Source organism: Aedes aegypti, chromosome 2, assembly GCF_002204515.2.
Source record: "Aedes aegypti strain LVP_AGWG chromosome 2, AaegL5.0 Primary Assembly, whole genome shotgun sequence".
NCBI classification, from domain to species: Eukaryota; Metazoa; Arthropoda; class Insecta; order Diptera; family Culicidae; genus Aedes; species Aedes aegypti.
Genome location: NC_035108.1, coordinates 157149685 through 157157901, shown reverse-complemented (window position 1 = coordinate 157157901; position 8217 = coordinate 157149685).

Here is an 8217-nt window from a genome sequence, read left to right as displayed (position 1 = left end):
ATTCCCAACAATCAAATCAATACATTCTGTACACTTTTTTTTAAACAGGCAAAATTAAAATCAAACCCAAGGTGAGAAATCAACGAATGAAATTTCCCAACAGGATCAATTCTGCATGTCAGGCGAATTTGACAAAAATTTGCAAATTCAGTTAAGGGTTGGAGTTTGTAGTATAGTTTTTAAAAACACCACTTAATTTCAATTATATTTGATTTTACATCAAATAAAACTAAAAAACAAAAAGTCGTATTTGAATTTGGATTGGATTTTCCCTTTAGTGCATTTTCGCCCGTTTACCCGCATATGACCAAACGGCGACAACAGGTGAATTCCGAAGATCTCTTCGTCTTCTTGGCATTACGTTCGCATTGGGACAAGCCTACTTCTTAGCTTAGTGTTCTTATGGACACTTCCACAGTTATTAACTGAGAGCTCTCTTTGCTAAAGTTGCCATTTTCGCATTCCTATGTCGTGTGGCAGGTACCTACGATGATACTCTATGCCCAGGGAAGTCAAGGACATTTCTATTACGAAAAGATCCTGGACCGACCGGGAATCGAATCCAGACAGCTTCACCATGGTTTCGCTTTGTAACCGTGGACTCTAACCACTCGACTGAAGAAGGCTCCTAAGAACGATGGACGTCATATTTGAATCTTCCCTATACCGCCTTTGCTGCTACATCTGTATCGGAAGGTAGCGGATAGGATCACCTGCGGCGATACTTGGGCGGGGCAACTTTTGAAGCTCTATAGCAAGCAGAGGTACGTTAAGAATTTGATCATCTTTTGTTAATCTGGTGCTGTGTGCAGTAATTAGATCAGTAATTACGTTGGATTGATATATGCCTGCCACACTATAATACAACAACAGATAAGTGCAATTGAGATACCAAAGCAATCCAACATAATACCTTGTTTACTACATCTCACTATGAACATATTAATGGCTGCATCGTAAACTACAACTTAGAAATAATTAATGTATTTTTTTATATGAAAATAAACTCAACATTCAAAAAGAGCCTAAATTGAATAAATATTTCAGATCATTACGATGGAAATGGATGCCAGCCTATCAATTAAGTCAATTAGTTTAATATGGTTAGTGTTGGCGACCCTATCGCCGCCAGCGCGCACCTTTCGTTCGGCAACCTTGGGTCACTAACACAGGCGACGCTAAGTTGATGACAGGTAACTATCCTAGCCGTCAAGAGTGAGTAAACACCAGAAAGAGTCGAAGAAGTTCTTACGAGTGAAATGAATCAAGTTATAATAGTCTGCCTAATTACTGAATTATATTATCCTACATCCAAACCTAAATACTAGAAAATAGATGAACTATTCGCTACACGATAGCAAACAGAGCTCTTGAATTGTGGTTAATCTGAAACGATAATTACCTAATAAATTGCTGAGTAATCGTGGTAAGAGGACAAAAATTAGATGAACTAGAATTTCTTCCTAAAATTTACTTATATTAGCTAGATTGAACGCAAATTAAGACTGTTTGAGCGACAAATCGACGATCGAAGACCAACAAACGATTTCCAAAGGGACTAAACGTAAGTTAGATTTGTAACCTGTGAACTCATCCAATATTATACCGATTACACTAAATGGAACATATATAAACCTATAGTTACTAAGATTAAGCAATATGAATTAACTAATTATGTACACTTCAATACAGGAATATTATAATCTATCGCTACTGAACACTGAGAATTCGAGTTTCACTAAGCGGTGGTTATAGTCACGGAAGGATTAACCCTTGAAGTACCAACGTTGGTTCGCAAACCCAACATCTTATAATATTCGTTTATTATATCTTCAAAGAAATGTCGAGTCGCGAAGCACACGGTTCCGGTAAGAGTGTCAAGGTGACGAAAAAAGGCAAGAGCTCTAAAGAAAAAGTGGATGATGTGGTCGATAGTGGTAACGTGTCGATAGTGGTCACGGGAGTTCCAGAGGAGACATCAGTTGCGGAGCGAACATTGGCTGGACGGACCTGTAAATCGTGCAGAGGTCCAGATACTGACGAAATGGTGCAGTGTGATGTGTGTGATAAATGGCATCATTTTGGCTGTGTGGGAGTCACGGAAGAGGTAGCGGACCATAGCTGGAGTTGTCCAAAGTGCGTATCGGCAAAATGGGCTCAGCGATCGGGATCTACTTCAAGCAGACAACATCAACCAAACGTCGAAGCCAAAAGCGACACAAAAACACAAAACACGCAAGCGTCAAAAGGCCTGCATAAAAACGACCAGCAAAGTTCTCCAATAAACGTCGATGGCGATCCAAAAATGGGCATGAAAACTCAGGACCAGAAGCAGCCGACAGACAACAAGCAACATCACACTGGAGAAAAGAAGGCAGAGAGCAGTGCAGTATCGAGTGTCTTGTCATCCTCGTCCTCACGGAGATCGTCAAGAACACTTTTGAAGCTGCAAATGCAGAAGCTAGAGGATGAAGAAAGAATAGCAAAGGAGTTCCTAGAAAGAAAGTATGCCCTCTTACAGGAGGCAGCTAGCGAAATGGGTTCAAAAGCAAGTTCCAAGGCAAGCTCTAAGGCAAGTTCCAGTATGAGCCGGGTACGTGAATGGGTGTATGACGACAGCGCGAATCGACATGACGAACGTAGGCTGGGCTGTTCGAGATTTGAGCCACAACGGTATTCTACGCAGAATCCGGGAGCGTTAGCGGATCTGAATCATTTACAAGTACAGAGAGATCAACTGAGTCCAATGATGCAGGATCAACTATCCCTTGGACAAACGTATTCAGTTAAAACAATGTTCAGGAGTGCTGCAGACCCGAACAACAATACCGTGTATCCTACAGTGCCAGCGTATCACAATGTTTCTCATCGATGCGAACCAACCCATGTAGAAGGTCAATGTACTGCCGAACAAGTTCCATCAAGGTGGCGCTCCAGAAGAGAACCAATCCTCGAAACAGATGACACCGATCCCTGCCCCCTCACCCAGAAACAACTGGCGGCACGTCAAGCCATATCGAAGGAGCTGCCACCATTCTCAGGAAAGCCAGAGGAGTGGCCTATATTTCTCTCATCCTTTACCAACACGACTGCAATGTGTGGGTTTACGGACGCAGAGAACGCGGTTCGGCTTCAGAAAAGCCTGACAGGGAAGGCATATGACGCGGTGAAGAGTAGTTTGATGCATCCGTCGAACGTGAAGGGAGTTCTTGCTACACTACGAATGAGATTCGGACAGCCAGAAGCCATCGTTCACTCGCTTATAGCAAAAATTACAGCATTACCACCGTTGAGAGAGGACAAGCTTGAGACGATAATGGACTTTGCGGTGGAAGTACAAAACTTTTGTGCTATCGTGGACGCATGCGATTTAGAGGAGCACATGTACAATGTATCGTTATTACACCAACTTGTTAGCAGGCTACCTCCGTCTATCAAGTTAGACTGGGCCAGATATCGTCAAGCACTACCTAGAGTCAACCTAGCGACATTCGGGAACTGGATTTATTCCTTGGCAGAAGCTGCCAGTTCTGTGACTATCCCAAATATTCAAGAAGCTAAGTTCGAGCGGAGTGAATCGCGTCCGATTAACCCTTAAAGTGGCAGGACGGACCTTAGTGCACAAAAATGCTTCAATCTCAGTCAATAGTCAACCGAATCCAATTCTTTAAAAAGTTATGGAAAGGGGATTAGTGTACCTACATTTTGGGGGGTGACCCATCCCTCCATACCCCTCCCCGCTTTTGTTTGACTCGAAAAACCTTGGCTCTTTAGTGTTTTTCTATAGCAATTTTACTAAGCATCATGAAAACAAAAATGCCATGCAGATTTTCGCTCTCAAAACTGGTCAAAATGATGAATTCAGACCAACGTAGGCATTTTGGACCGTTATGGTCCTCTCGGAAGAGGACACCGGTGAATCCGGATTTATATAGGAGTGTTGATGGGAAAATGGCTGTATCTCAGTCATATACGAATCAAATCGCATTCTGTAGCCAGCATTCGGCAGCAAACCCTTAGGCTTATTTTTTTGGTGGCGCTGGAAGTTGACGCATCCCCCCTAGCCCATCCCCCTCGATGTTTAGTTTGAAATTTTTATGATTTTTTATGCAAAACTATAGAAATTTTGCTTACTACCGCAAAGAGGCTGTTTTCAAAGCAGTTTATATCTTCCACATATATCACAATGATGGCAGAATTCCTTCCTGGCTTATAATGACCTTTCTGGCCCTTCTGAAACTGATCTGGACAGCAGTGAGTACGAATTTTTTGGAAGGACTTTTATAGATGGCAAAATATTGGCCATACGTCAATCCAAAAAGCATTCGATAGGTGCATCGTAAGTCTACTTTTTGAAGATCGCAATTCAATAGGAAGTATCACATCCGTTGGCGAATCAATGATTTCAAATTAGTTGAGTCCTGATATGTTGAAGAGATTACCAAGAATCCGGTAGAAGCTTTTAGAGTTACTATACGAATTTCTGGAAATTCTTGGAATACGAAATCCTGGGATTTCAGTAGGAATATTTCTTGCATGCATGTAGGTATTCTAGGGTATTCTTCGATTCTGGTAAGAAATATTACAATCAAAAGGAATTTTGGACTTTCGATAGGAGTTAGTTTTAGTGGGAGTTAGGGATTCTAGTGGTTTATGGTGCATGTTCTATATTTTTGATTTTGGATCCCAATTGGTGTTTAGAAATCTTGGAGGATGCTTCAAGACACCGGTATGAATTTTGAGATTGCAATGGAAGTTCTAAGTTATCAAAATTTTTTTGTTCTGAGATTTCAGTTGAAATTGTTGGTATTCTAAGATTCAGGCTAGAATTCCGAAGATTTATAAAGTTTTCTAGGATTCGGTGGAAGTAACTGAACCTGGAAGGGATTGTCGGTATTTCTTCTAAGATTCAATGAAAGTCCCGGGATGTCAGTGCAAATTCCAATGGTGTTCTGAGATAGCGATAAAATTTCAGATTCAAATATGCATTCTGATGTTATGGAAAAGGTTCTTTTATTTCAGTAACAGTTGTGATATTTCAATAGGATTCCCATAGCATTCTGGAATTTTAGATGTAGGTTCCAGTGAATTCTGCGATTTCAATCTGAATCCTAGAATTTTGTAAAGCTGTTAAAAACCCAATGAATTCGATGGAAAATCTTGAATTTGAGTGTAGTTTTTAGCTTGAGAAGAGTTTTGGATATCGGTTCAAATTCTGAGATTTTCATAAAAGTTTTGAGTTATGAATTAGATTGATCAATTCGGAATAGATTGCAGTCGAATCAACTGAGTTGATTTCATTTGAAGTCAACTCGTCCAACTTTCACTAAATTCATGTGAGTACAACGAGATGGTTCACATGTTCATATCGCGTGCTATACAAATAAGCTCAAGTGACTTATTCATTCTTAGCCTAAATCCCAAATCCCACATTATGTAAGGATGAAGATTTAGGAGGGAATCATAAGATTCCGGTGAGAATCCTAAAAATTCTATACAAGTCTGAAGTTTCTAGGATTTTAAATTCCTGGGTTTTATTTAGTTCTTTCTTTTTTTTTAGAAATTTTGGGTTTTGATGGGAAATTTCAGGTTTTTTTTGCATATTCTAAGAAGAATACTGGTTTTGCACTGAGTATCATGCGATGTTGATGTGCATACTTGAATCTGAAAAAATATCTTAGGATATTAGAGGAACACCTAACTTGTATGTGGAAATCCTTCGTTTTCAAAACAATACTTAGAATTTTACAGATAATCCTAGAAATTATATTGAAACTACTGGGATTACGGTAAATGGGAATCATGATAGGAGGCCTTAGATTTTGGAGGAACTTATGAGAATCCGGTGGGAATTGTTGGAATTTAAAATATTTTTTTTTTGAAAGTTCTTCGAGTCCAGAAAGATTTAGATGAGAGTTAAAAGATGTCAATAGAAAATTCTGGAATTTCAGTTAGAAATAGTGGGATTTTAGTTATAGTAACCGGTAGAAAATTTAAGATTCTGATGTGCTAGAAACTAGAAAAATTCAATAGGAATAATCTTGGATACAGTAGAAATTTTAAAATATCGTTTAGAGTTTTGGTAATAAGATCAAACTTTCGACATTTTGCTGAAAATTTCAATAGAAATTTCGTTTTTATGAAGGCTGTTTTTTGATCACTTCGAAAATGCTGGAAATCTGATATTTTGTGAAGTTACTCATATAAAAGTGATGGTCTGTAAATCTTGCATTAGTTAGGTTATCTAAGAGTATTACTATAAAGTGCATGAATAACATTTTGCTCCAAGCTTTCGACAGGAGAAATATAAAACTTCCCATTGATAATTTCCTACATATGACTTTTTTGCGCTTGCCGTTAGTACATATTTCTATCAGCTTGAAAAGAATTCAATTATATAAAAATGTTGCTAGTGACTTATTCCTACTCTACTGTGTTTACAGACAGAGTGTTTCTCAAGCTAATGAATCACACAATATATACTGATGAAGCCTGATAAAGTATATTACTGCCAAAAAATATGTGTGAACCGTGATTATTTCTAGAACCAGTATTTGAGATCCTATCGATCCATCACTTTCTATATTTCACTAAAAAGTCTATAATTTCTATGTATCCTCGATATACTTTTATATTTTACATACAATTTGATTATAACCATGAAACAGGATTTGGTCAACCTAGCATTTGAATTCAACCTAACATCTGAATCCTTATCAAAGTTATAACGTGTCTGATATAGATTCATAAAGCTGTAGCTAATTTTATTTGTTATTTTATTTTATATGTACATATGTAGGTAAACTAATGCCCGATCAACCAGTCTTCATAATTCTTCTTAGAGCTCCAACGATTGCGATTGCCAACGATGCAAAATGAATCGATATCGATCGCTATCAAAATTCACTAACTGGTTGATCGAGAAACTGCATTTATATTCAAAAATAGTATCCGACATCCTATCTAGTTTGTTTTATTTTATAGAGTAGGCTATGTTATAAATTATGATAAGTAGCCTACGCTGTAATTTGTTGCTTACATTTGCAGAACAATGTCTGCAGAATTCATTTGTCATTGAGTGTAATTGGTACAGCCTTTTTTTTGTGAAAATATCAAAATGAGTGATCAAGAGTACGAATTTGAGCTCAGCGATGAAGATGATGATAATGTATCCGACTGCACTATATCTGATCTCGAGAATAGCTCTGATGACATAGACGATGATTCCCAGAGGTAAGAGTAAATATTGATTGAATAATACAGTTATGTCAAAAATACACGTTGTTCTAAAGTACTGGAAGAACATCTCAAGCATACTACGGAAAAGATGGCATGAAGTGGTCTTGTGAGCCTATTCAAGATCGTGAGGAAATTGGAGAGTTCGATGACACAAATGTGGGACCCGCAGAACATATGTTAGGACTCAAAACACCAAGAGAAGTGTTCGAGCAGTTCTTCACTAATGATATGATCGATCATATTGTTCGATGCACAAATATCTACGGTGAAAGATATTTTGAAATGAGGAAAAGGAAAGACGAATGGAAACCGGTAACTATCAATGAAATGCGAAGCTTCATTGCTATTCTAATCGCCACCGGACGTAACAAACAAAATCACATGAGCCTTGACGTGCTGTGGACACACCAAAAAACCTGGAGAGTGGGTTTTTATGCATACTCCATGGGCCAAAGGCGATTCAAACTTATTTACGTTTGTCTGCGGTTTGACGATGTACGAACTCGGTCAGAAAGAGTTCAGCATTCCGCTGACAAAAAGCTCGAACCAATAAAAACAATATCCGACCAATTTATTACAAATTGTCTGAGAAATTACATCGCACCCAAAAGTTTGACCGTCGACGAAAGGCTTTGCTTATTCAGAGGTAATTATATTTGTTATGAGTTATACAATATTGACAGTTTTGTATTCCCATGAACAGGGAGGTGTTCCTTCAAAGTGTACATTCCAAGCAAGCCTGGCAAATACGGGATAAAAATTTGGGTGTGTTCGGCGGTTGACGGGTATATATGTAATTTGCAGATATATTCCGGCAAAAAAAGCAATACAGCAGAGAAAGGTCAGGCGATGCGGGTTGTCAAAGACCTGGTGGCTCCATTTATTGGATCGAGTAGGGAAATAACTGCTGATAACCTTTTCTCTTCCGTCCAACTGGTGGAAGATCTTTGGCAGGATCGCACGGTGTATACAGGTACA